This window comes from Malurus melanocephalus, unplaced genomic scaffold (assembly GCF_030028575.1).
Source record: "Malurus melanocephalus ecotype Western Australia unplaced genomic scaffold, MMel_1.1 scaffold_222, whole genome shotgun sequence".
In the NCBI taxonomy this organism is placed as follows: Eukaryota; Metazoa; Chordata; class Aves; order Passeriformes; family Maluridae; genus Malurus; species Malurus melanocephalus.
Genome location: NW_026623454.1, coordinates 423,796 through 450,124, shown reverse-complemented (window position 1 = coordinate 450,124; position 26,329 = coordinate 423,796).

Here is a 26,329-nt window from a genome sequence, read left to right as displayed (position 1 = left end):
TCTGTTTTGCAATTGTTGTTCCAGTGCCATTGCAAAAGCTATTCCAGTGCCGATAGCAAACTCCAAATATCTGTGATTTCACAACACCAAGGTGGCTGTAAATGAAATAATTAATTTTTTTGATGCAATTGTTRTCTCAGGAATCATCAATGACACTTCTATTAATTTGATTTCGTTTGGAGGATAATCTTTGCAGTACAAATCAAACACAGGCATTTCTGCCAAGAATTAATAATGCAAAAATGAGCTGGCTTTAGGATTTAACAGATTATTTTCAATTATGTAGAGAATATTTTTCATTTTATTGTCATTCTGTTAGCAAATTAAAAGTAGTGGAAGCAGAGCTAAACTGGAGCAGTTGCATTTAAATTTTTCTTTAATTATTGCAGAGTATAATTAGCATCCAGAGTTTTAAGTCAGACTTCTCCTTCTGTTCTCAGGAGGGTCTGGTGGATGATAACCTTTCTACAAATGTGGTTATTTTTACCGAATAACATTTTGAAATAAATTAAAGTAAAGCATTACACTTCACAGTGACATTTTTTTTTACTTCTTAAAAAAAGAAACACTGCTATAGCTAGATGAGGAAGGGAATGTTTTCAATTTCATGTTAAACACATTTTTGTATTAAAACACCTATAAATAATCTCAAGTTCTAGTAATGTTTTTTTTGTCTCTGAAAAGCTGTGTTTAACTGAAATGATTTTTCTGTGTAAGAGGTAATATTTAATTAGCCCTGTTAACTTGCCATGCAAAAGCAATGGCTTTCCTGCCATCCTTCCCAGGCCACTGTGACATCTTTTGACATTTTAGTTGCTGACCCAGACTTGGGCTTAGCTTGATAGGCCAAATCTTGAAGCAGTTTACATAGACATTGCTTTGCATCTTACAGTCTAAAGTAATTATTCTTTACAATCTTAGTAGAGCAGAGTATTTMTCCTTCTGATGATTAATAGTATTTCTGGATTTTCCTATGCAGGAGAGAAGTGTGATGGGAAGCAAGCCAAAACTGTATAGTAGGGGGAGTTTCTGAATGGGGCGTGTAGACCCCAAATTTCATTATCTTTCAGACAGCTGCAATAGCAACCAAACATTCAGCAGTGCCTAATGAAATCACTCTGAAACTGGGATTTCAAGGATCATGTCATTTTTTCAGATACCTAATAAGCTCTAACGTTAATTTGGGAAATAAAAGACTTCTGTAAATGTTAAGGGATGAAGCATCCAAATTTAATCAGAATTTGAAATGATCTAAAAAGCAATGTATTTATAGAAAAACTTAAGCTAATAATAAATTTACACTTTTTAAAAGACTGTCATATGTCTTTGTTCACATAWTAATATAAAGTCACATTTTTATATRTTTTTAATGCTTCAATACTGAAACAAATCTTACTGCAGAAGCCTTTGTTCAGAGACTTCAAGGCATCTGTAGGTTATGTGGCCTCTAACCCAAATGCACATTCTAAAGGATGGGAGGACGTTTGGCCTTATATTTTCTCTTAGGTCATTACTCTCAGATTTTACCTCCAATGGTGCTTAAGTGAGACTTTCCTTCCTAAATCACCTCAGCACATCAATTCCTTGATAGGCTGCTCTCTGGTTTTCCAGTGAGAAATTACCTCATACCCCAGGAGTCTGAATCCTTTCAGAGAAMTGCTGCAAATTTGGCACATGTACCTTCTTTCTGACAGGATAAATAATTCAATAGAATATTCTCTGCATTATGCATTCAGGAGAGTTCAAGTCAAATCCATTATTCATTGGGTGCTGTTTAACCAGCTCTATCATTGACTGACTTACTTTCTGTCACTTACCTCAACATTCATTTCAGCACTTAATTTATCCCTTAATGGTTATCTCATAATTACATTAACTAAGGCCATTGTATAAAGTAACGATTGCAATATTTTGCATTTCTGTTGTTCCTTCCACAATCTATTTTAAAATGTTCTTCTTCAATTTTCTAGACCATGCAAGGGTGCTTAAATGTCCAAAAAGGAGAGTCATCAACATTTTCAACAGAGAGAAAATGTCTGGAAAATTATAATTTCAAATAAGCAAAAGTTATTTATGAAATTAGATTTTAAAATTACAGCAAAAGTGATATTGAAAAAAGCAGCAACTAAATTTCATTATTTGAATTCTTCTTCTGCATTTTGAGATGTAATTTTTCATGTTATAATAGGCTAAACAGAGAGAAAAATAATTAAACTGCATGAAATACCTTGAAAATTTAAAAAACAAAAAAAAAAACAAAAACAAAAAAACAGGTGAAGTTGAATGGAGGTTACTTTATGAAACTTCATGAAGTTAAGMCCATCTTTTCTAAAAGCAGCTGTTTACCAGATCATTACCAAAATTTTTTCAAAGGACGGAGTCCAGAATATTTAATCCTATTAACATTTGAGAAACAGTTTAATGGGATAATGTAAAACAGTCATCTTCAAAGGTCATATTTTAGTTGCATTCATCCCCTGATATTTCCAATAACACAACTTGTGCCAAGAGTCGRCTTGTGATACCTGTGGGCTGATACAAATTTTTTCATGGCAACTTCTACGTTAGTGTGAATCAGAAGTCAGACAAAACTCTCCAGATCTCACCCAAGTACCACTGAATTTTTGTGACCCTGTCCTGGACCACAGCCCTGGCTTTTTGGTAGCACAACGCTCCAGTGGCATTCAGCAATTTTCAGGGTGGAAAAGTGTCCTCCCCTCCAATCACCAGACTCAGGGCTTTGGCAATTAGCTGTTCTGACTCAACGAACAGACAAAACCTCCAGAGACAATTCTTGCTATCTGATGACAGACTTCTCTGGAGCATGAGTTACTCACTGAAGATGCYTCTGTCTCCCACAAACTACAGAGAAAACTTAGGTTGACAGCTTAAGAGACACCTCAATTTAATTAGCCATTCTTGCAGAGGACTGCATAGCACAAATTCAGCTCTTCAGTTTTTCTGCCCTAGAGACATCATGGCTGCAGGAAATCTATCATTTTAGTTAAAAAAACAAAGATTTTCTTTTAAAAAATCTTATTTTATTTATATTCAATATTGTTGCTTAAATCATAAATAGAATATTTAGTCATGGTGGAAAATATTAATGACCTCTAAATTTCAGCTTATGAATTTTGTAATGTTAATCGATTAATCTAAGCACAACACCTTTAGTTACATCAAAAGTTCCCTGAGATAATCTAGTCATTCAGTTTTCAATGTCAATGTGGAAATTTTCAGTGCCATATTGGTCCATCAGTGCTAGTCAGTGTTTATGAATGCTAACTTTTAGTTACCTGCATCATACAAATACATCTAAAGGGATAAAATACACCATTAAAAGACTGCAAAAATTGTAAGCTTCAAATATATTAAAACAATTCCTTTGATATTTTATTCAAGTATGGTTTATTTATATCCCCTTTTATGTTATGCATGTATGTTTTTCCCCAATTGGTTTATAATTTATTAAAAAATATGTTCAGCATATTAAAAAAATTATTAAATAACTATATGGAACAGCTAAGCAGAAAAATCACACCTACAGTTGATAAATGTTTTTCCCTTTTTCATAATATTACTGTGGAAGAATGTTCCCTTTGTTTACTGGCAGTGAATTTTGCCATTTGCTCAGAAGACAAAGCTGTCCTGTAACAAGAACTCTGTTCCACTTGGGTGAGCAAAGGGTTCAGAAGGAGGTCAGTAGTGAAGTTCAAAGCTACATTATTTAGGAAGTTAAAAATTTGGTGGAAACTGTGGGAGTGAGAGTCACTTTCCTCACAGTCTGACTTACAGCTACAGTATGTACTAAAATATTAATTCTTATAGCCAAAGAAGTGAGTCTTATTAAAAAAAATGGGTGAATATAGAATATGGGAATATTCCCATTGCATCTGATGGCTCTGTGACGTGTAGCAGGTAAGCACCACTTGTGAAACAGCTGTTGTTTTTCAAAGTGTACAGAKATTAATTTTGATGTTTTATTAAGATCAAGAAGAAGTGTTGAAAATTGTAAAGTCCCTTGTTTTGAGACTGAGGGTGTGGAAAACAGTCAGTGTGCAGAGATGTAGAAATAGGACTCAGCTCAGTTGCTTAATTCTTGATATCTAATATCACTTGAGGGAATAGGACATCATGACTGGACTGTCCCAGGGAAATGTTTCCAGGTGCTGTGGTCACATGTGGGATATCCAGGATATCTCATCTTTCACATGAGGACAGCTGAGCCTCTATATGGCCACTTCCTCCTCTTGTTTTGACACCCACTTCCAAAGCTGGTCCTGCTTCTCACTGTTCTCAGAGGGATCCTTATTGGTCAGCTGGTGTTGGATGATTCAAGTTAGGTGAGAAAATCCATATCCAGAGTGATATAGAAAAAGAGAATTTTCTCTTTTGTGTAATCTTGAGGCATATATCATCATTAAAAAAACAAAAGAAATTATAGGGATATAATATCTTCACTATTTTTATGAATTGAAACTATTAATACTTATGCATGTGTCATAAAAATTTAGATAACACATCTTAAATCTGATCTACAAGGACAGAATTTCAAGACCAACCTTCCCACAGCACTGGTCTTTGSATTAAAATAATAAAAACACCAAAAGGTAAACACCACACTGAAGATTTCCTCTTCAATTCCATTAGGTACACATTTCTGTGGTCTTCCTTGTTTACTCCCTGAAAATATTCATGAAATTCAGATTAGCTGTCATGAACAGGGATTTYAAATTTCCACAGWCAAWATCTGTCTTYATGCACAGAATAAAYCCAGGGGTTTTTGGAAAGTGAAGAYCTGCTGTGTAGATGAATCTRAGATCTAAAGGATGYAAAGTGSACACACAGTCCATCCTCTTGGACTTTGAGGTAGATCTGAAAAACAGATCTCTGCTCATGCCTATCTGTTCATCAGCTATCCAGAATATCAGCCACAGAAGCAGAAGGAAGCAAAGGACAAAACCCTAGATCTCAATTTAGGATTCAAGCCTCTCCAAAATTTTCAGATTTGGTGGATGAAGCTGTTTATCTCCACGGAAAAATAGCATGTTTTGTTTTAAAAAAAATTTAAAAATAAAAAAAAAAAATTAAAAAAAATAAAAAGAGAGAGAGAGAGAGAGAGAGAGAAAGAGAGAAGGGAAAAGGGAAAAAAAGAATGATTAGCAAAAATCCAAACTCCAACAAGGGCCTAAGCAACACAAATCCAGCATCAAAGCCCCAGACATGTTTGATGCCAGTGGCTTATCTTTCACACTAATTTATTAATTTTGAATGCTGTGCATGTTATACAATGATTTGTTCTGTGGGGAAGCTATCAAAGCTCAGACAGGGAGATCAAAGGAAGTCTTTAATGYAAAGGAGCATGAGCAATGTACTATTTCTCTGGATGTTTATGTCTGGTTCTCCAGTTTACAATGACATTGATGTAAAGGACTTTTTAGGGCACAAAAGGTGTATTTTCTTTAGGTTAACCCCTACAGCAAGTTTTTGTTGTGTCATTATTAAGAGCTCATTTTCAAAGCAAAGACCAAGAAGTTATTTCAACAGGTAGCTGGTATCATATTCCTTTAAAGCTTTGATATCTCAAAAATATGATCATTTCCTCCAGTACTGCATGTCTCAAGCCACTTCACTTTTGGACAAAAGTTTTAAGCGGACTATTATTACATTATTGCCATGATTTAATAGATCTGTTCTTGCAGTTTTTTATTTAACAGGAATTATTTTCTGACTTTAATAGGAAAGAAATGGAAATTATTGTAAAATCAGGGAATTTTATTCTGAACTAAATCCCTTTGCCAGTAATTAATAAATTGTTGCAAAATGTTGTATATTCAAAAATCTGCATTTCCTGGCCAAATGTAGTCATCTTCACAAAGAAACAAAAAAGATCCTCAACTTTATTTTTAATTTATATTGCTTAAAATAAGCAAAATGTTGATTTAAGCGTATTGCTTGGTACTGCAAGATGCTAAGTACGCATTAAATCTTACAGAGATTGTAGTTTTGTTTACTGAGGACTGCAAAGGCTCTTACTCCATCTAACACGTTATTATCTGGCTGTTTTCTAGATTTCTAGATCTGCAGGAAGGAAAGGTATGACAACTTCCAGTTCAAAAGGTGTATTGTAAGCCCACACTGGGGCTTTCTTTTCCCTCCTGGAACTTTCTTCTGTCCCTAATGGCACAATTAAGCACCTAAATTAAGCAGCTGACAGTTCTCTTCTGAAATAGATAATGAAAAATAAATAAAAATATATATTTTCCCTCTGAATATTTTGGATCTTTTGCCTCTACTTTAAGCTCAGCTTGGTTTAGTTTTCTGATGTGAGTAATGGCATTCTGCACTGCTGAGAGCCCTCTGCAGAGCTGCACTGCAGAATGCCCGTGGTGTGTGAGAGCTGAGAGCTGTGCTGAGCACAGGCAGRCTCCACCTGGGAAAGCTTTATGATMAAATAATYCATCACTTCTTTTGGGCTTCCCCCATTATTTTTGATGAGGGTGAATGAACTGGTGTTTGTCAATAAGGGATCCCAAATCCCTTCCCATATCTCTCTGTGATTTTCCTTTTCATGTCTGGGTCTTATTACTGCCTGCCAGGTTTAGTGTAAAGTGTATTTTAAATTGGGAAAATACAGCCCAATATTACAGCATTTTAGACTAAAGGTGCCCTCTTTACCATATTGATAAATGAACTTCACTGTAATTTTTATGAACATTAATTTTGTGCGTTATCAAGCTGGAATTGACTCTGTCCAACAAAGAGGCAGCCCCTGGGGTCTCCTCAGAGGCACCACTTGTGCAGCCCCTGCCTCTGCCCCAAWACCTTGCCCTGCAACCCCTGTAACTGCACACATTTACTGGGATAAGGCAAAATCTGAAGCAGCAGCAGAGGAAACCCTCAGACTCTCAGACCAGTACTTTAACTCAAGCCCAGATAACCTTTTTGTGAATCTGAATGACTCCAGCATGGATAGGTCTAGAAGAGATTAATTTATGCCATGCTTTAAAGGGCACTCTGTTGTGCCATACATTTAAACTATAGCTTTATGTAGCAATAGGCAAACACTTTCATTAAACTGTTATGACTTGGAAACTWGTTATAAGCACCAATAAACATATCTTAGGGCATAGAAATCCCTTTACAGAGAAGTAAAATGTATGTGCTTTATYAAGAGGGAACAGATGACTTTTTTCAGATGCAGACCTGTAATTAGAAAGATTAATTACCATGTTTAAATCAGGTTGATAGCAATTAATGTAGGGGATGATCATGAGCCCAAAATATGTGAAGGGYCATTTGGAACTTGGACTATCGATATAAATGTTCCTGAAATATACTTGGGCTTTATCAGCTGATAATCAGCTGTAAATTCCCTTTAAAATCATGACAGAAGGAATTTTCTTTTGTTAGGATTTGATTAACAGCAGTATACAAATGGATCAAATTGCCAGAAATGTTGTTTTCTGTAAGAAACTACTGCTGATATTATGGCACCAGTCAGTTTTGAACAGTCAGAGCTAACATAAATGTTGTTTTCCACAGAGTCAGCACTTTTGGGAAGAGACCTTCCAAAGTGTAAGCAAAAYACTCATCCTGTATGAGTAGCAATTTCCCAACAAGCCATTTATGTCCTTCCTTGGTTCAACAGTATCCCAAAGTACTATTATTATGGATGTTTCTCTTTAATCCCTGAGAATGCCAAGACCTAAAGAACTATTTCAATTTATTTTCACACTTCCTCAGCAAGCACAAGATTTGTGTGGAATAGATGTCCCTGGCTGTAAAATTGCTCAATTTTTCCCAGCGGAGCAGGAAGACGTATGGGGACTCRTTGAGCCTGTTTTCTTTTGGCAGACTTGCAAAGCCATGGAGATTGTTTTCACTGGCTGTTTTCAGTTTGTCTTTGCTCTCAAACACACCAGAGCAAAGGCAATTATAGCTGTGAAGCTCTGGTGAGTTGTATCTGTCTTTTGTTTAATCAAACAAGAGAATTTCTACAGTTCACAGGGAACAACTGTATTGGAAAACAATCCCTCTGGCTACTTAATTTCCTATCACACCTGCCAGCTCCTGACACTTTGCCCTGTCCGGATTGTTCAACGGTTATTCAAAAAATGAGACTTAATTCACTTTCGCAGATATGATATGTCATTTCTGTGAGGCATCTCATACCTCTGACATTTCAATTAGAGGAATGAAACATCAACATCCGACCTTTACTCTGGAAAAATGGAAAACTCTCACACTCTCATGTTCTGCTTTTCCTCCTTACCCTTTCCACATAAGAAAAGCTTCTATAATATTCACAGATATTTCTAGAAGCAAGAACATAAATGGGATTTTCCAGCCCAAGCATTGCAATCCTTGTTTTTCAAGGTGACCTAGGCTATCTGGACCAGTTTGTGGGGCCTGACACAAAACCCAGAGGAGGCACCTGCCTTAGGAAGGTAGTGGGAGAACAGGAAGCTATCCTGGAGAAGCTCAGGTAATGATAAACTAGAAACTCTCACTACTGACCACCTACAAGCCTAAGATTTTTTTTTTTTTTTACACTACATCAGATTTGGTTTGCACTCTCCAACCATCAAAACTTTTAGTCTCCATTRGTCTATTCCACATCCATTGTCCTCGATAAGTCCTTAACTCAGTTATCTAAAGGTGCTCAGAATAAATAATACACAGAGCTTACATTGGCTGAAGGTGGAGCAAGAACAGAACTCCCCATTTGTTGCTCTGAGCTCCAGGAGGCCTTGATTCCTAAGGAGAAAAAGGGATTGGAACTTTCCAGTGCCATGACTGRAGGGAAATTCCTGYATTSACTAYGGCYCATTGTGATGARTGAAGGACAGTTTTGGAAGCACTTWTAAGAGAAAACATCCACTCACAATTAAATATKGGTTTGTTACTGTGACTTTTGATAACATTACTTGTCACTGGTATTGTTACAAAAAACTTCCAGTGCTGAAAAATATCTGCATTCTGAGGAGACACATGKAAAATTTCTATCTGACATGTGAATGAAATAGAAATTTTTCCATCTCTATAAAGTAAGGTATCAGAATTTCAGATAAGTTAAGTGCATGAGGTTGTTTTTTTGTAATTAATAGCTCACAGAGATGGAAGCCCAGACAATTCCAKTGAAACATCCCAGGCATATCGTTCTGCCTGTCCTGTGCTATAAGAAAGAAACATCCATTCTCATATTTTACTTTCAAATATTATGTTTTTTTCTTGTTGATAGAATGATTTGGATGTAATACTCTACAGTTTGAGACAGGATACATTTCCTTCAAGCACTGGCATCTCTCCCTGTTACATTCCTCATTTAATTTACCTCATTTATTATGCCATGCATCCAGTGGGTTACCTTGGGTGATYTTCTTTGAGTATTTGCACACTGCAGTCCCAAAACAGAGGAAGATGTATACTGGCCTGTGTACAAAGCACACAAAGCATAGCAGGCAGGGATCAATTATGAAATCCAATTTAGCAGCGCTGGTTTATGTTTGGATGCTGCCTGTGTCTGTGCTGCTCATTGCAGTCTGCTGTTTTTCATGAAGTAGTTGCTTAGGATCTGCAATGCAGTAAGAGTCATTTTCACTTCACTGCAATTTTCTTGACATTTGTTTTAAATCCCGACACATTCTCTCTGTATATATGGAGAAAATGTTTCTAACATCCTCTCAAGAGTACAGTTTAGGGGTGTTAATTGCTAATAAATAATGTATCTAGGGATATTAAAAAGGTTAGTAWATGGATCTAAATGGATCAGATAATCTCTTTTGACAGAAAGAATCCACTGAAGACACAGAGCAATTTTGAGATTCATATTATTCATAYCATGCCCTTGAATGAACCATTGTAATGAGTTTTCTGATGGCACAGAATGCAAAGCAGTTCTTGCCCCTAAACGATGCAAAGCTGTTATATCACAGTGTGGAAACCCCACCAGTCTGTTATAYGGTCTAAATGTAAATGATTTACAAACATAAATAATGGAAGTCTCTCTGTTTTGTCAACTCATGAAATATGCTGACTAYGATTAAAATAGCACCATGGTAAAAGATGATATATTGTTTCTTTCCTGAGAATGTAGTCATTTCTATTGCTTTAGAAAAAAACTGAAAACACAAGCCCATGCATTCGTTCCAACTAGCTTATACTATTACAGCTAAATATTAAAAACAAGTCACCAGAATGAAGTAATTCAATGAAGCAATTATTTCTGTTTATGTACATCAAGTGAAGCCTCTAAAGTGCTTTAAGCTTGCAATCCAGTTGAGGATTCAATGACACTCAGCAGAGGAATGTGCTGGAGTATGAGACACAATTTTGCACCTAGGGGAGGCGTTAGGAGAGCAGTTAATTCAGGATACCTCTCAACAAAACTATTTTTGACGTTTCACAGATGCTCAACTGCCCCCTAAATAGTGAGATTCTTTTGGCTACGGGACACTCCAATGAAATTAGTGTCATATTCTATTATCATGAAGTGAGTGCAGCAAGCACAGAGGTTGGTGAGGAGGGTCAGATCACTTTCTGCAATGAACCAGCCTGGATGGTGCAGTGAACCAAAACCAGGTATCTGGACTAATATGGTGGTTCAAAGTGAATTACCTAAATGAGCTTTGAAGTTGCCTGCATAAACCTTGGAGATACTTTAGCTTCAGCTTGCTAATCTTGAAATTTAGGAACAGTGTTTAAAGCCTGATAACAAGGTATATAGCAGTGTGCTGCGTCACTTCCTCCCTTTAAAGAGATAAAAATGTGGCCACATAAGAGTTTTCTTCCTTCCACTGTGGGTTCGGTGTCAAGTCCTCTTCAAAAAGCACATGCATGCATAGATGGGGAGAATAAAAATAGTTTGTGAAAGTTTGACAGCTCAAGGCCAACTGCAGTCATCCACTATGGATCACACACTTCTYCAGTCAAAAGAAATTCAAATCCCTGTTCACCTGTTCTTCAAAGCCCATTATATAAAGGTGGAAAGGACAGCAAAGGTATTCTTCATCCTTCCCTCTAAGCCTAAAGGACTCTACAACCAAGAATGCAAGAATCAATGTGCAGAAGAAAAGCAAATAARAAACTATGGACACAACATAATAGGCAGGGCAATGAGCCAGAAAGGAGAGGAGATGAACAATTTTAAGGGAGAMTTTTATTGACTGTTTTCCCTATACACTTCTCAATAGAAGTTATTGCAATAAAATTCCTTAATTAATTTCCACAAAGCCTGACACCATTTCTAAATAGGATGCCCTTCAGTAGGGATTTGTTGGTGTGGCTGCTTTCACACATTTCACACTGAAGGATTACACTTGTTTCCTGCAAATGGGACTTATCATTGTGCAAAAGGGTGCACAAACAGACAGGAGAATAATACATGGAGAGGTAGAGAGGATTCCTTCAGAAACAAGAGATCTTGAGGGATTATTTGTGGAGTTAATTTATTTTCCACAATAAAGAATGATGATTAAGCARGATTGACAGATAATGAGAGTTAGAGCATTAGAGATTTAGTTCACTTGAAATCAAGTGGAAATTAAATTTGAAACTGAATTTAAAATTACGTTATGAGGTGCAAATTGAAAAAATACTTGATATTGTATCACCCAACTCTTTCTCTTATTGAGAAATAAAATATAAGTGACTGTATTACATAACTCTACACCTCACCTGATATTGACCCTAATTATTTTTAAGATTTTTTTATCAAATATGTAAATATGACAAACTCAGATGAATATGTAAAAAGTGCATTGCACTTCTCAAAGCAGGCAAAAATGTGCTTCTTGTTCTATGTTAGAAAGAAATAATTTATCACTTGAATGTACTTCTAATGTATTCATAGGAAAAAAAATGCTTTAGTGTGGGGTATTTGCATATACACRTGATCCTGAAGGCAAGATAAACACAAAAAATCTAAATTCAGCATTTTTAATTCACCATAAAGCCAGAAAAAATGTAGAAAATACTACAATTGCTCCATAGTACTATTGGACAAACAAGAGAAGAAATTGAATAGAAAATCGTGTGTAAACTGTCACAAGTTGGACAAAGATGATATTGCAACAGGTAAAATACTAAACGATGCAATGTAGAGTTATGCAATATGCAACTTTTCTTCTCTTTCTCTGTTGGTTTCAACAATATTTGCAACCTGACCTAGCAGTCCAGTTTTAATTAAAATAATTAAATATAGTAGTCAATTTTCTGAAGTCAAATAAATCTGCTAATGTACAGAATCTTGCAAAAGTACCYGTGGAGATCTTTGGAAAGTAAAACATCATTCCATAGCTACTCACTAACTTCATCTCAAACAATTTTATTCCCTAAGGTGAGCATTCTGTAAAACACATAAATGTAAATAGCAAGAAAATAATAAAATAAGAAAAGAATTWATTTTTCAGCTAAAATAATTTAATTTTTATTTAAATCTCAGAAGTAATATTTRATGAAATTATGGGACATTTCAGGACTCAAAATACTCTCTGGACAATCACAGTAAGGACAGGATTCTGTCGGAAAGTATATACTAGTAGCCAAAATAATAGAAATAACAGAACATGTAGAAAAGTGTCTTGTTCCTGGCACTGGACAAGCAGCAGATRCTGAGCAGAATTACACCCAAAAAAGAACCACAAGAGACTTCCTCGTACATTCACTCATTGTGCAGCAGACTGTGYCTCAAGAGCTGTCCCATCCTCAGCTATTGTATCTTTATTTAACTGTCTTTTCCCTCTCTGATTCATACACATGCTTTGAGCCTATATTAAGCTTTAAACCTCTGCACATCAAAGGGCAGTTTTGCAATGTATCCATGCCTGTGAGAAGTTTCTCTTTCTGTTTGTTTTGAGTACCAAATTCCTTCTCAGCTGTCTCAGTCCAGCTGAAGTGTCCTAGTTGAATTAGCACTGGGTCAGGGAAGGACCCATCTGTACTTTTGATCCTCCCTGTCATCATTCCAGTTGGGCTGTGCTTCCTCTCAGAAGCAGGGACCATACCTGTCTCCAAAAGTGGCTGCACCACAGAGTTATACACAACTGCTGGCACACTTTCTGACATKCTGTCTAATCCATCCCTATTAATTCATGGATTCACTTGATTTTTGACTATTTCTGAATATTGAGATGATTTTTCTATGCAACGGTGATTTGGGACTCAAAAATCTCATCTCTGGTTAATGCAGAACCCATCTCTGCAAATAAAAACAAACAAAAAAAAACAAACAACAAGTGCTTTTATTTTTCCTGTGTGAGTTATTACCTTTGATTTGTGTCAGCAGTCTGTGAAACAATATTGCAAAYATCTGCAGCTCTCTACCATCAACCATCAAGTTTTTTACCCCCATCAATCAAGTCTCATAAGCAATTTTTTTCTCCTCAATGTTAATATTCATAAATAYGTTGAACAGCGCAGATCAGAGGTCAGACCTCCATGGAGTCTRTGAGCTATTTCACTGTGCAGCAAACACCTCAGAAATCTGTTAAAAGTTGAGATTTTTCAGATCACAATTTTTTGATCACATTGGTAAGAGATAATCTGAGTTTAACTGTCTAGTCTCAGAATTATCTTTGAGGGAACAATTTAACCAACACAAAGAGAAATGCCTAAATTGTCTCCAGTCATCTCCACACATCCAAGGGCAGTGTCTGACCTTCCTCACTGTCTTCAGAGAWCCTGGATGTTTATCCTGGATCAGAACTTTTCAAGTAAAATTAGTAGAGATTAATCCTAACTTCTGATTTTTCAGAATATTTTCCACCCTTAACTACATTCCATTTAAAAGAGAAATCTGTAGCCAAAGCAATGGGAAGTAAAAAAATCTTCATTTCAATTCAATTTGGTCAGTGAGTCTCCTCTTAATTAATTTCCATTTTTATGTTGTTGGGGTTTTTTGCCTAACTGATAAWAACCATTAAAATAATATGGGAAAAGCATTTGAGAATCTATAATATACTTTTATTTACTAGACATCAATGGATTTGGATAAGAAAGTCTGAATTTATATAATCAAGTAAATTCTGAGAAATGCATAAATGTCTCAGATATTAAATATCAGACCAGGCTGGTTTATGGCACAATTAATGTTTTACATTTGTATCTGAAAGCCAATGTTTTATACCAAGAGCAGTACTACCACTATTTACAGACAATAATATAAGCTACAAAATAATGGGAAACGTAGCACTCTGTTGAACTGAATTTCAGTCTGATTTCTAGAATTGCTTCTTGGCTTATAGAACAGAGGAAAAAAAATATAAACTACTGCAAATTCTGTGAGAAGAATATTTGAGATCCCAAAGGAAATTGTAATACCAGTGCTACAATGCAATAATAGCAGTGTGTTGTTTCTATCAGCAAAATATAAAMTGAAGCAGGAATTCCAGGGAGCAGGAATGTCCACTTCCCAAGGGTCTAAATCTGCTGTCTGCATCCTGCTTTCCCGCTGCTCCTGCTGCTCATCCACCAGGGAGCAGTTTTGAATGCTTCTGACCCACTGTTATTTTATTTCTCTTATTTGTATCTGCATGGAAGTTCTTGGTACCTCTACATCCCACAACCTCCATTAAGGTGAAAGATGTTTGTTAAGAATTAGTGTTTGCAGAGAAGAAACAGGCAAAAAATGTTAGCAGAAAGCACGAGCTCCACAAAATATGAATTTCAGGAGTGAAATCTGGAAATCAGTAAATCAGTGTGGCTGTTCTCCTATCTGCCTTTTTTATTTTTTATTTTTTTTTTGTACTTTCCATCACTTGCAGCATCTAACTGAGTATAACATCCTTTTTTTTTTTCCAGATGTCAACCTTCCTCAGAGCAGCACTAGAACAAATCATCACTCAAAAACGTATGGGGCCATGGCCTTGTCTTTTGAAAATASTATGTTTCAGAGACTGGAAAAGATCTTTAGGAGGGGTATCTTACATTCAAGTCATGACATCGAGGTCTTAAAGGCAAGAATTTTTGTATTTTAGAAAAAAATATTCAATATTATTTACATCAAAATACTGAATGAGCAAGTTAAGCTAGAAGACATAGGGAGTATGGATACATTAGGCCAAGGAACAATTAAAATTACTGCAGTGATGTTTCAAATGGTGTTAAATAAAGGATTAAACAATGAATAAATAAGTGTTTACTTCAGCCTAAGCTTCTTGAAAAAAATGTAGTGATTTTCAACTCGTTGAAAAGTTGTGATTTTCRTGATGATGAAGTGGTTTTCCTAGCTCTTCTGGAAGGTATTTGGAAATTAACCCCTAACATGAAACAGGCTTCTCTCAAAGTTTTAGCTGTCTGGACTCCAACCTTTGGTCTAATACCTTTATTTTGTACACCTGTCTTCCAAGCACATTTTAGAGTCTTTGGAAGCTGACACACATAAAGATAATGCTCATGATTGCAGTTACTGGCTATATATCAGAACTTGTTCCTAAATCTGGTTTTGTTTAACTTATTTTGGGTGGGAAGATCGCACTGAAGGAGAGTTTTTCACTGGCTATACTGATCTATACTTTTCTGGCTCAACAAAACTTGGAGATGAATTTGAGTGGTTATAAAATGTGCTGATTTCTATCCCTGTATTTTTATTAAAACCAACCTCTTGCTGTTGAATTTCAGTGAAAATTAAAATAAAAAAGATGAAAACAAACTGATTAAGCTGAGAGCTCTTTAGCACATTCTGCATAATTGTTAGACAATTGTAGAGTTCAGCCTTTCTGTTCGGAATGTATTAGCATTTAATAAATAAAGATGCAGCACTCTTTTTCATTTTGAAGAACCTTGAGCCACAAAAGTACATTGTGAAGCAGAGATGTAATTATACTACCTCCAGCAGCAAAGTTGCTGCACATTTTATTTCTTGTTCATAATTGTCTTTCTGAAATACGGTGAAGTTCTGACATGCCAAGCACTTTCCATTTCAATCTCTTGACTTTTTGGTGAGATAATATTTAAGACAGAGTATGCACATCTTCTTGTTGCCATGGATACAAAAATACTGGATTTGAGACAGAGCAAAACAACAGAGTTTGAAAACCTGACATCAAAATGAAGTTAAAAATGAGTTCAGTTAGACCACATAACTTGAACTCAGAATATAYACCGATGGACAATGTATAATAAAAAAACATAGACCAACGTACATGTAGCTATGGTTAATTATTTTCTTTTAAAATCTACTGATAAAATAAAAGACAAGATCACTAAGTTAGCAAAAGCCTGCATTGAAATAAAATGAAAAAAACCGGCAAAGATAATTCACCTGATTTGTGTTTTGCAAACAGCATTAATATTTCTCCAATTTAGGCTTTTCCTTTAGTTCTTGATAACATAAAATGAGCCTAGAACTTATGTATTTAATACATATTTCCTAAATAACTACTTGGAAAAAAATTTTTCCTTTCGCTTTCATATTAAATATCTCTAGAATGTATCATCTATTGTATCATCTAAATGTACTGTTTTCTTTGAAAAGGGGTTGCATGGAAGTTTCTCTTGTGATCTTCTGTAGCTGCAGCCTCACCAGAAACACCTGTCTGTGGAAGAAAGAAATTTCTTTTTTTTGAGTCACTGCTATTTTTCCATTTTTCAGGAACCAAATTTGCATGCTCTGTTTGCCAGATGGAGAAGAATATGCCTGCATGATTTCAGCTGCCAGGAAGACATCCCCCAGCCCCATCCCACTGCTATTTGAAAATAGAAGAATAACAACTTTCCATRTCTTTCAACACAGCCAATTTTTCCTTTGCTGATTAATTATGCTTCTAACCTGTGTTTTCATTTGAGAGGATGGGTGTCTTTGTTTTGGGATCTCCATGTGGGGACTGCAAGGGCATTGTGCTGTCTCTGGTTGCCTATGACAGTGACAAACTGCTTGACCTCAAGTTGCTGCAATTGTGACAGATGTTTTTTGGCCATGCCACCTCTGACTGTCATCTCCCCTAGATGTCTACAGAGTGTTATCTCTTACGACTCTATTTCTCTTGTCTTTTCATACCCTAAATAAACAGTGAGGGTGAAGAAAGTACAATTCACCTTGGAAGAAACTAAGACTTTCAGTGGCCTATGTTTTTAAATCTCCAGTGCAATCAACTGGCATTGAATTTCTGCAGTCAGAGGTGTCCAGAGGGATCAAACCCACCGCACATGACAGCAGAATTCGGATGTCTAAGGAAGGAATGATAAATAGTCTGCTTCTAAGGAAGGAGTCTGTTGATATTTGACACATCCGAAAGAACCCAGGACACCTCCAGGGAGCTTAGAAAAATGACCAAGTAGAGGCCCAGCCAAAGCTGACAWGTCAGAAACTTCCACTTTTTTTGTAAATAGTTCTCAAAATTTTGATCTGGAACTGGTTTTACATTTGAAATGAATCTACAACCACCCACGGCTCACACTGTAGCCTATAGTTGCTTTAATAGAGGAAGGATTGAACTCAAAGTCTGTGCAATATGCCACATTACAAATTAAATTGTTATTTAGCAACTCAAAGGATGCTTATCTTTCCTTTGAACAGGTGGAGCAGTTCACTGGACAGGAAGGACAATGTAAAATATAACACACAAGTAGGAGCCAGCAGTTGCAGTGACAAGCTGAAAATTGCTGATTTATCAAATGCTTCCCTTTGCTTTTAAGTAATCTGTGTTTTAACATTGTGTGTGCGTGACTGATGAGCTCAACAGTTCTGCCTCTGTGAACAGTAAATGTTTCTGTGTTTGGTGCAGAACAGATCACTGAAGACATTTGTGTCACCTTAATCYTTTTGCTTATATCAGTCCTCTGAAAGACAGACACTCCATGTATTCAGTCTGTCATTCCTAGTTAACATAAATGAGGGAAAAAATCCATGAACTGATGTGATTTAGAAAAAYAAACCCAACTAACAAATGGAAAACCAAAATAATGTGTAGGTGTCCTAAGTGTTTTGCATACTTTTTAAAATGCAGTTAAATTGTAGAACTTCAGGAAATATTTCTAAATAATTTTTARCCAAAATTACTAAAATGCACTTGGAGCATTTGGCATACATACCCACCAGTAAGCACATTACTAGCACACAGTTACTCTACTTCCGCATTCATATAATTATTTATTCAGGTCTTCAAGAACTCCTGGTTTTAAAGTAACTCCATTTGTGGCTGTGGAAAAGGAAATATTTTTTTCCTAAATTTCATTAACTGAGTAACAATATTGTCAGGATTACACACAGTAGGTGGCAAGGATTACTTGAGACAACTGACGTGAAGCAGCGGACAAATGTAAGAATTACTGTTATCTGAAATCTCACATTGCTGAATAGATGCAAATATTTTGCTTGRTCATGATTTTACATAAGAAAAGTCACTGCAACACCAGTGATTTCCATATTCAAATAGATATATTGTCTTCTTATGATTGTGAATTCAGCAATCATTCCTTTTGGGAATGCCAATAAGGAATTGCTGAAACAGAWCAAATTTGACAAAAACTGTAATTTSRTTTGTTTTGCACTATTCAGAATAAATCCAATAACTCTCATACTGCAGTGCCTATGCAATGGAAATATCTGAATGTGCCCTTGGTAATAATAATAATGATATTCATTAGATAGTAATCAACAACCTTAACAATGGATGAAGGTTCACAGAGCTTGAAAGACACCACTAYAAAATGAAATGCTGAGTCCTGCTTTTATCCATTCATGCCTGCTCAGCAAATGGAGGYTTACAGGGCTGAGGAGAAGGCTGTAGGTTTCTCATTAGTGTTGGTTCTTGCAGAACAATTTCAGCTACGTGGCAGAAAAAAGTCTGGATCATTGCAGATATGTGGTGCCAACAGAAATAAGAATTCTGTGAGAAAGAAATAAAATAAGTTATCAGTGAAATAATATTCTATCAAGTTTCACCCCGTACAAGTTTGGGCAGGAAAATCAGCCTTGACCTCATCACACTCTCAGGATAGTCCTATGTGGCAGTCCCAGCTTTCAGTGCCATTGCAGGAAACAACCCTCACGTTTTTGTTGTGCCATAAGTGCCAACCCTCTGTGCTTGGTGCCTCTGGTTAGGCAGCCCTGAGTGGCTTAGGTAACTGCTCAGCCTGAGGAAATGGAATAATTTGTTAGGAAGTTGGCCAGCTGAATCATTCCCCCAACCCACTGGCTGTACAGTCATGGTTTGCTTTGGCAAAGTTTAGACACCTGTAATCTAATAAGGAMAGCTACATACAGGTATCAAAATTTAGGTATCTTAACCTTCAGCTGAGTTCTGCCTCTAAATTTTAGTGAGATAAATATCATCAGACAAAAAAACCCTTTGCTTGTTTGTAAAGATTGAAGTCAGTGTTTCTGATGCCTTCTAAGCCCTATGGTGGGACTATGCTGGGAAATTTAGGGGCAAAGAGGATGGATCATGTACGTAATTTTTACATTATTTAACAGTTACGCCCTTACTTTGGGTATGACCCAGTTAGACAGTGAAACTTCATGTTTCACAGCAGGTACTGATTTTTTAAATTTACATTTAACAAGGTACAGCAAGTAAAGTATTCACAAGCCCAGTGGGAAGCACAGGCTTGTTAGTTTGGCTTTTAAAGTTTATTTTTTGATTTCTTTTCTTTTTTTTTTGTACTAAAGGACCATTGACCTCTGGGAGAGTCTCATGAATTTCCAAGAAAACCAGCTGATGTCAATTCCCAGTTACAAGAATAAAACTCCCTCGTGTTTATGCCTTTTTTACTGTGAAGTTCTCTTCTTGGAAAGGAAGTTAATCTTCATATTAACAAGGCACTCAAAATGTGTCCAGTCTGGTAAAGATAGCTTTAAATGAGGAGCAGTGCAGGAAGACAKGATGACCCAAAGTCAAGTGAGGAAGTAGAAGACCAGGCTGGCAAGCAAAGGGCAAGAGGTGATGCACAAAGAGGAGATTTTGAAAACCATAAAGCAGGGTGGAAGGAAACCAGCCCTGTCTATGGCATCTATAACATTATTGAGGTAGTGCTTTATAATAAAGAAATAACTTTAACATTTTTTCAATGTTTGTCACCTACAACTGTACCTTAATTTCTAGGAAGGATGCACTTACACATTGGTCTGGACACTGGCCATCTGCACAAAGTTGTCTTCCTTGGAYATAAGGTTTCTAAGCATTTTAAAGCAGATGGACAATTTCCTCAGCAAAATGATTTAATAAGACTGAATCTAGGTTTCATTAAACTAGAAACACTGGTTTTCTAAACAATCTCATTAAAAATATTAGAGTTCAAATATTCCAATAAATTGTTTTACCACAGGTTTTATAAATCATTTTCATAGAGAAAGTTTCACAACTCTTCTATATATGCTGAAATATTCTGTTCATAGTATGTAACTATAATTTTAAAAATCCAACAATTTTTCACACCATTTTTATTGGAAAATGTATCGTTACAGTATTATGTCCCTTAAAGTTTTCATTTCTCTGGCAACTTGATAAGGAGGTAAAATAACTGTAGCAGTAAACTAATTCCATTCTTGATAAGACAAAACAATAAAAGAAAAAACGTAACACTCAGTGCAAGGAACTTTCCACTTCCCTTTGCATTTTGGTTCTGTTATATCTATTTCTCATACTTTTATTCCCACTTCCCACTCTGCACTTTCCCACAAAGCAGGTTGATTCACTTAGAGGAACACAGCTGAYGGTACCCAGAAAGTGTGTTCAGAAAAAGTCTCTCTAGGAAGAAGTTCCTTTCCTTGGCTTTCTATGAATTGTCCTAAACTATCTCTGTTTTCTCAACTCTGCAACAATAATTGAATTTTGACACCTCTAGGAAGAAGTCTGATTCTTCTTACAGTAAGGGGAGCAGAAATAGTAATTATTGCTTCTGAGAAATTATTTACACCTGTGGCAGATGTTATTGTGAAACCTACACTTCCCTCTTGGCACAGCAACAAACAAGTTTAATGGGACTTTCACACAGCAAGGACGTCACCAAGACCAAGATGTTTTTTCTACTCCTTGTCACTGCAAYTTGATTATTTTCTGCATAGAGGGGAAGGTCAGACAAAATTGTCAGGGAGACCTTCCTGCTGAGTCTTGAGATTCAGAAAGGACCCTGTTTTCAAAACTCCTTTCCAAGAGGGGTTTAGGAGTGGCTGGATCCAGACTTAGTCCTAGGCTTGGTTAACAGTTTATATCTCAAGGATTCTGTGTGCACAATCAGCCCTTTACACCCTCTTGCTAAGGTTTCATTGTCTAGAGTGCTGTTCATCACAGCAGGAACAGAGAATCTGCCACAGCAGGGAACCTCTCAGCCTCAGGAGTAACTGGAGAAGGCTCCCTGCTCAAGGGGAGATCCTGGCATGCAAAATACTGCCGTGCAGGGGAGCTCAAGAGGCCCTGTCTGGCCACTGTTGAGTAAGGAGATTGGCATGTTTTGGGCTGGCACATGCTCAACAAGCCCCTAGCTGCTGACCCAGATTTATGGCCCTTAACCCTCGTGTTGTTATCCATGAGCCGGTGCAGCCATTGTAGCCACTGCTGGGGGCTCCTGCTCAAGCAGAAGAGGGACAGAGGAATCACACAGGCACAGTCCCTTCCATATGAAATAGTGCACACCTAACTCCTAGGAAACCTTGTTCCAGGTGATGCAAGGACAGCTAAATTCAGTTAAGCACAGCTGAGCACGGTAATTTATAAAATCCTGCTATGACAGACAAAGGGAATGAAGGGAATATCTATAGAATGTGAGTATTGACTGCCATGCTAGAGCAATATCCCCTCAGAAAATTAAGAGAAARAAAGGAAAGACTTTAAGGGCTGGCAGATTTGCCAAGCTACTTTTAAAATTCAGAAAGTCATTGAGGTRCCAACCTTAAAGATCATTGGTGCCAACCACTGCCATGCTAGCCCAGCACTAAACCATGGTCCTAAGCATCATGTCTACACACCTTTTAAATACCTCCAGAGATGGTRACTTAACCACCTCCCTGGGCACCCCGTTTCAATGCCTGACAACCTTCTCAGTAAAGATTTTTTTTTCCTAATATCCAATCTAAACTTCCCCTGGCACAATTTGAAGATGTTTCCTCTCATTGTATGAGTTGGTAGCTGCAGGGAGTGATAAGTCCCTCCAGAGCTTCCTTTTCTCCAGAATACACAATCCCAGTTCCCAYAGCTGCTCCTTATAAGATATGTCCTCTAGACCCTTCACTGCTTCATCACCCTTCTTGGTGACATGCTTCAACATTTTGCTGTCCCAAGAAATCCATGAGTTTCCCAAATGGGAGCTGGAGGCACGGTAGATTACACTAGGTAACACAAAATCACCTGGAGATGTGCTTAGTTAATTAGATCACATCCTTACTCAGTATACTTGATTCAGTTATCTACATATTAATGTCTTTTTAACTCAATAACTCATACTAACTCTCACTTGCTGTACATGGAATCTTACAGGACTGAAAAGATCCTTTCACCAGTGACAGATATGACATAGCTTGGAGGTCTGATACCTACTCAGAGACATCATAGAATCATWGAATGTTTTGGGTTGGAAGGGACCTTAAATATGTTCCAACCCCCCTGCCATGGACTGGAACACCTTCCCCTGGACCAGATTGTTTAAAGTTCCATCCTTGAGCACTGCCAGGGATGGGGCACCCACAGCTTCATGCTGCCATTGTCCCACTGACTCCATTAATTTGTAYTAAACTTGTACATAGCAACTGCTATTTCAAAGAGATTGATAACTCAAAATAGGATTCACCACTTTGAAAGGCAGTTTTCTAACCCAGATGAGACAAAGATCTTCCCTGGAGACTGGCAGGACTATCTCTAATGTGGCACCTCTAATCTGCACTGGATAACACAAGTTAGCTGGMTAGCATTTAGCCCACCCCTATCATCACTAATTTCCCTGCACCAAAAGAACAAAGGAGATTTGTTCTCCTCTCAGTCTCTAGAAGTATCCCTTGAAATTACTTTTCACCCTCAAAAATGACTGAATGACTTCACACCACTGAACAGCAAAGTCAGCCCAAAACATCACCATTCAGGCAAGCAGGGTTATCCAGATCAGAGATTTGCCAAGAAAATATCTGTATAAATTTTATCACTTTGTTGTATTTTTTAAAATTCAATTGACAATCAAGAAAAAATAGGGTAAAATACAATTCACTTCTCTTTTAAAGAAGACAGTTTTGTYTGATTATTTTTTATTATTATTTTTTGAAGACAACAGAAGGACAACAGTGCAACCAAAAAGACAATGATTTCATCAGTCCTACTTTTTTTTTCCAACAAATTTGGTCATTCTAGTGCAAAGTCAGCCTTTTATTTGAATGTAGAAATGCAGCACACATCACATTAGAAATTCTTACAAATTCAGAGGGGTTTTTTTTGGAAAGAATTAGGTTAACATTTAAAAACTTGTTAATGAGGCTTGGCTTACTCTTTTCTCCTGACAGCATGATATCATTAATGTCAGGATTTGGTCTGCCAGTTCTAGCACATATGGAAATAACATATTGCACATTTTGAGATACATTTTGAGTGTTGTAGGTAAATCTTCCATCACATATAGTTTGTGACTCAAAAGTCTGCATAACTTCAAGAAAATATGTAATCAAGACAAAACTGATTTAAATTGCATAAACTTGATGCATCCATTGGGATCCAAATATAAATTTAGGTCAAATTGTATTTTATGAGAAAGGCCTACCAGAGAGGAAAGAATTGGGTATTGAATGGCATTGGGAAGAAAACTCCTATTAATTTTGTTTCTGAATACAGAGGAAGAAGAAGAAAAGGAAAGAATAAAATTAATAAGTGAATGGTTAAGCAAAATACAATATATGGTCACTTTTTCAGCTTAACTGAACCAATTGGAATTTTTTATTGAAGARTGTTGTGGGTACATCCCTCTTTTCATGTTATGTTATCAACAAAGCTGTCAGCTAGACTTTGTTTTTCTGGCCTATAAGAGTTTATTAGYAGGAATAAAGCTCAAAACATTTCTTACAAATATTTGAGAAAAACAGAAATACTTAACTTTAGCAGATCAGCAATTTATATGAAGATTTTTTTTTCTAATTTGTGCATTTGGACACATATGGGACACAGAGAAAAAGTGTATCTGAAATGCAACAGCTTTGTAAAATTCAGTTCACCCTTTACTGAGTCTTTCATAGAGCTCTACAGGAGTTCATGTGATATTTTCCTAAGGGATGAATCATTCAAATTTATTCTACACAGTATAGATTCAGTCTTTAACTATTAAGAAAAAACTGAAAATGCACAGGACATCAATCYTTTTTTTTCTATGCCAAGATGCATTTCCATTTCTGATGGTCTCATTTCTGAGGCGTGTTCCTGGTAGGACAGTGAAGGTACATTGGAAAATTTGCACATTTCTAAATATGGAGGCTTCTTACTTCATAAAACTCACGCAGTTTTTTAGGTTATAAGACATTGCAGTTAGGATTACTTTTTTTTGGTTTGGATTTTATTTTCCTTTATTTTTAAATAAYTGCTGGCTTTTCTAAGATTTTCACAATTAAGTTTTTCTTCTATTCTTTCAAACTTTACCTTAACATAATTATTGGATGAAGTATTCCCATGCCAGTGAGACTGGGTTTTCTTGAGCTTAGCAGAACTACAAAAAAAAGCTTTTTTGGGGTTTCCATCWTTTTTTTTTGTTTCCTCCCCATAYGCTAGGTCGTTCAGGTGGTCTATTCAATGCTCTCTTTGTGCAAACCTTCCCTCTCTTGTGGTCTTTGTCTATCACAGTCACAATGCAACTATTACAAGACAAGTAATATTTTGTGTGGAAGTATCAGAATATCATAATAATCCTCTTCAGACTGTCATAGCCTCAACCCAATAACCCAAAAGGCTGCAGCCTTTCCTTCAGATGCTCACTGCAGTCCTGTAGCAAACTCTAGGCACATCTTGAACACTTGTTCTAAAGGAAAAAGGAGGAAGAGCAGCTATGTGGTGTTTTTGTAGGGATCTTGATCCTCAATGATAATCAAAACTCAATTTCACAATTCCCTGGGCAATCTGATCGAACTTTCAAGCTTGATCTAACTGGAAATTTGGCATTGTTCTCATCAGAGACTTGGATCAGATAACCTTTAAAGATCCATTACAAATGAAGGTTTGTTTTTGTTTTTGTTTTTTTTTTTTTTTTTTTTATAATAGATATCAACAGCATACTTCCAGTTCTATTCCTTAATTTTAAAAGAAAAAAAAGTATACAAAACAAAGCAGATATTATTGTCTAAATTTATTCTTCACAATAACACAATCAAACATAATTTTTCTAATGTTAATCTAACCAGTCAATGTCTGTCTCTGGAGACTTACTTTTCTGTTATCTCCATTATAACCTTTTCCTAACAAAATATTGAATAAAGGATATCTGAAGTGTCAGAGTTATGTAAGAAAGACCAACTATAATTTAAGTCTAGGAGAAGTAGAATGAAACCAAGACTTCTAAAGTTTCCTAGTCTCCAGTATATATTTAAAAATATTTCCAACCCATTTCAACTCATTTTGGCGCATCAACTGCTGGTTTCTCACAATTTAACTTTCTCACCTCATCCCTGAGTGCCAGAGTAATTAAATTTAAATTACTTTGTGGGAATGGTCCATGGTCCATGCTATTCACACGGGCTTGAGTCATATCTAGCAGAGGTTGAAATCTCATCAAGAACCATGCTGACAAACTAATAGGTCAATAAATTTGCCAAAGATCAAACTTGTGCACATGCCCTGTTTAATTTACCAGCATATGTTTAATTTAGCAGTACCAGTCATGTAATCTAAAGCATAACTATACAAAAGCAGAAATAAGATTAATATATCTGAAAATACAACRACGAATAATCTTTGCATATTGATTCCTCTGAGTTCATCTTCTCTGCTACCATTACTAAATCTCAAGAACTGAGCCAAGAAGGAAGGCTGGACATGATCCCCTCCTGCCTTCCACTGCTTCCAAGCTGAAGAGTTAATGTCTGCAATTCTAATCAACTAATTAGAACACAAATGAGTAGTCTGAAGACGTTAGTCTTGCATTCAAAGAAAATAAGCTACCCTTGTTAATAACTTACTTTACATATAACCTKACCTGAAAAAATAAAATATTTGATATAAGGAGCAAGAGCAGTATTTTTTTTTTACATGAAAAATTTATTAGTCTGTAAAATTAGTAGGTTCCCTTTTTTTTTCCATCCTCTTCAAGGTTTAAATCCTTCCAAGCATCAAGTAGCCCTTATTTTTCTATTATAAATGTCACATATTCCTTTTTTTATTGTTAAGTCTACAAGAAGCAAGATTTCCAAAATTCCTATATTCTTGAACTTAAA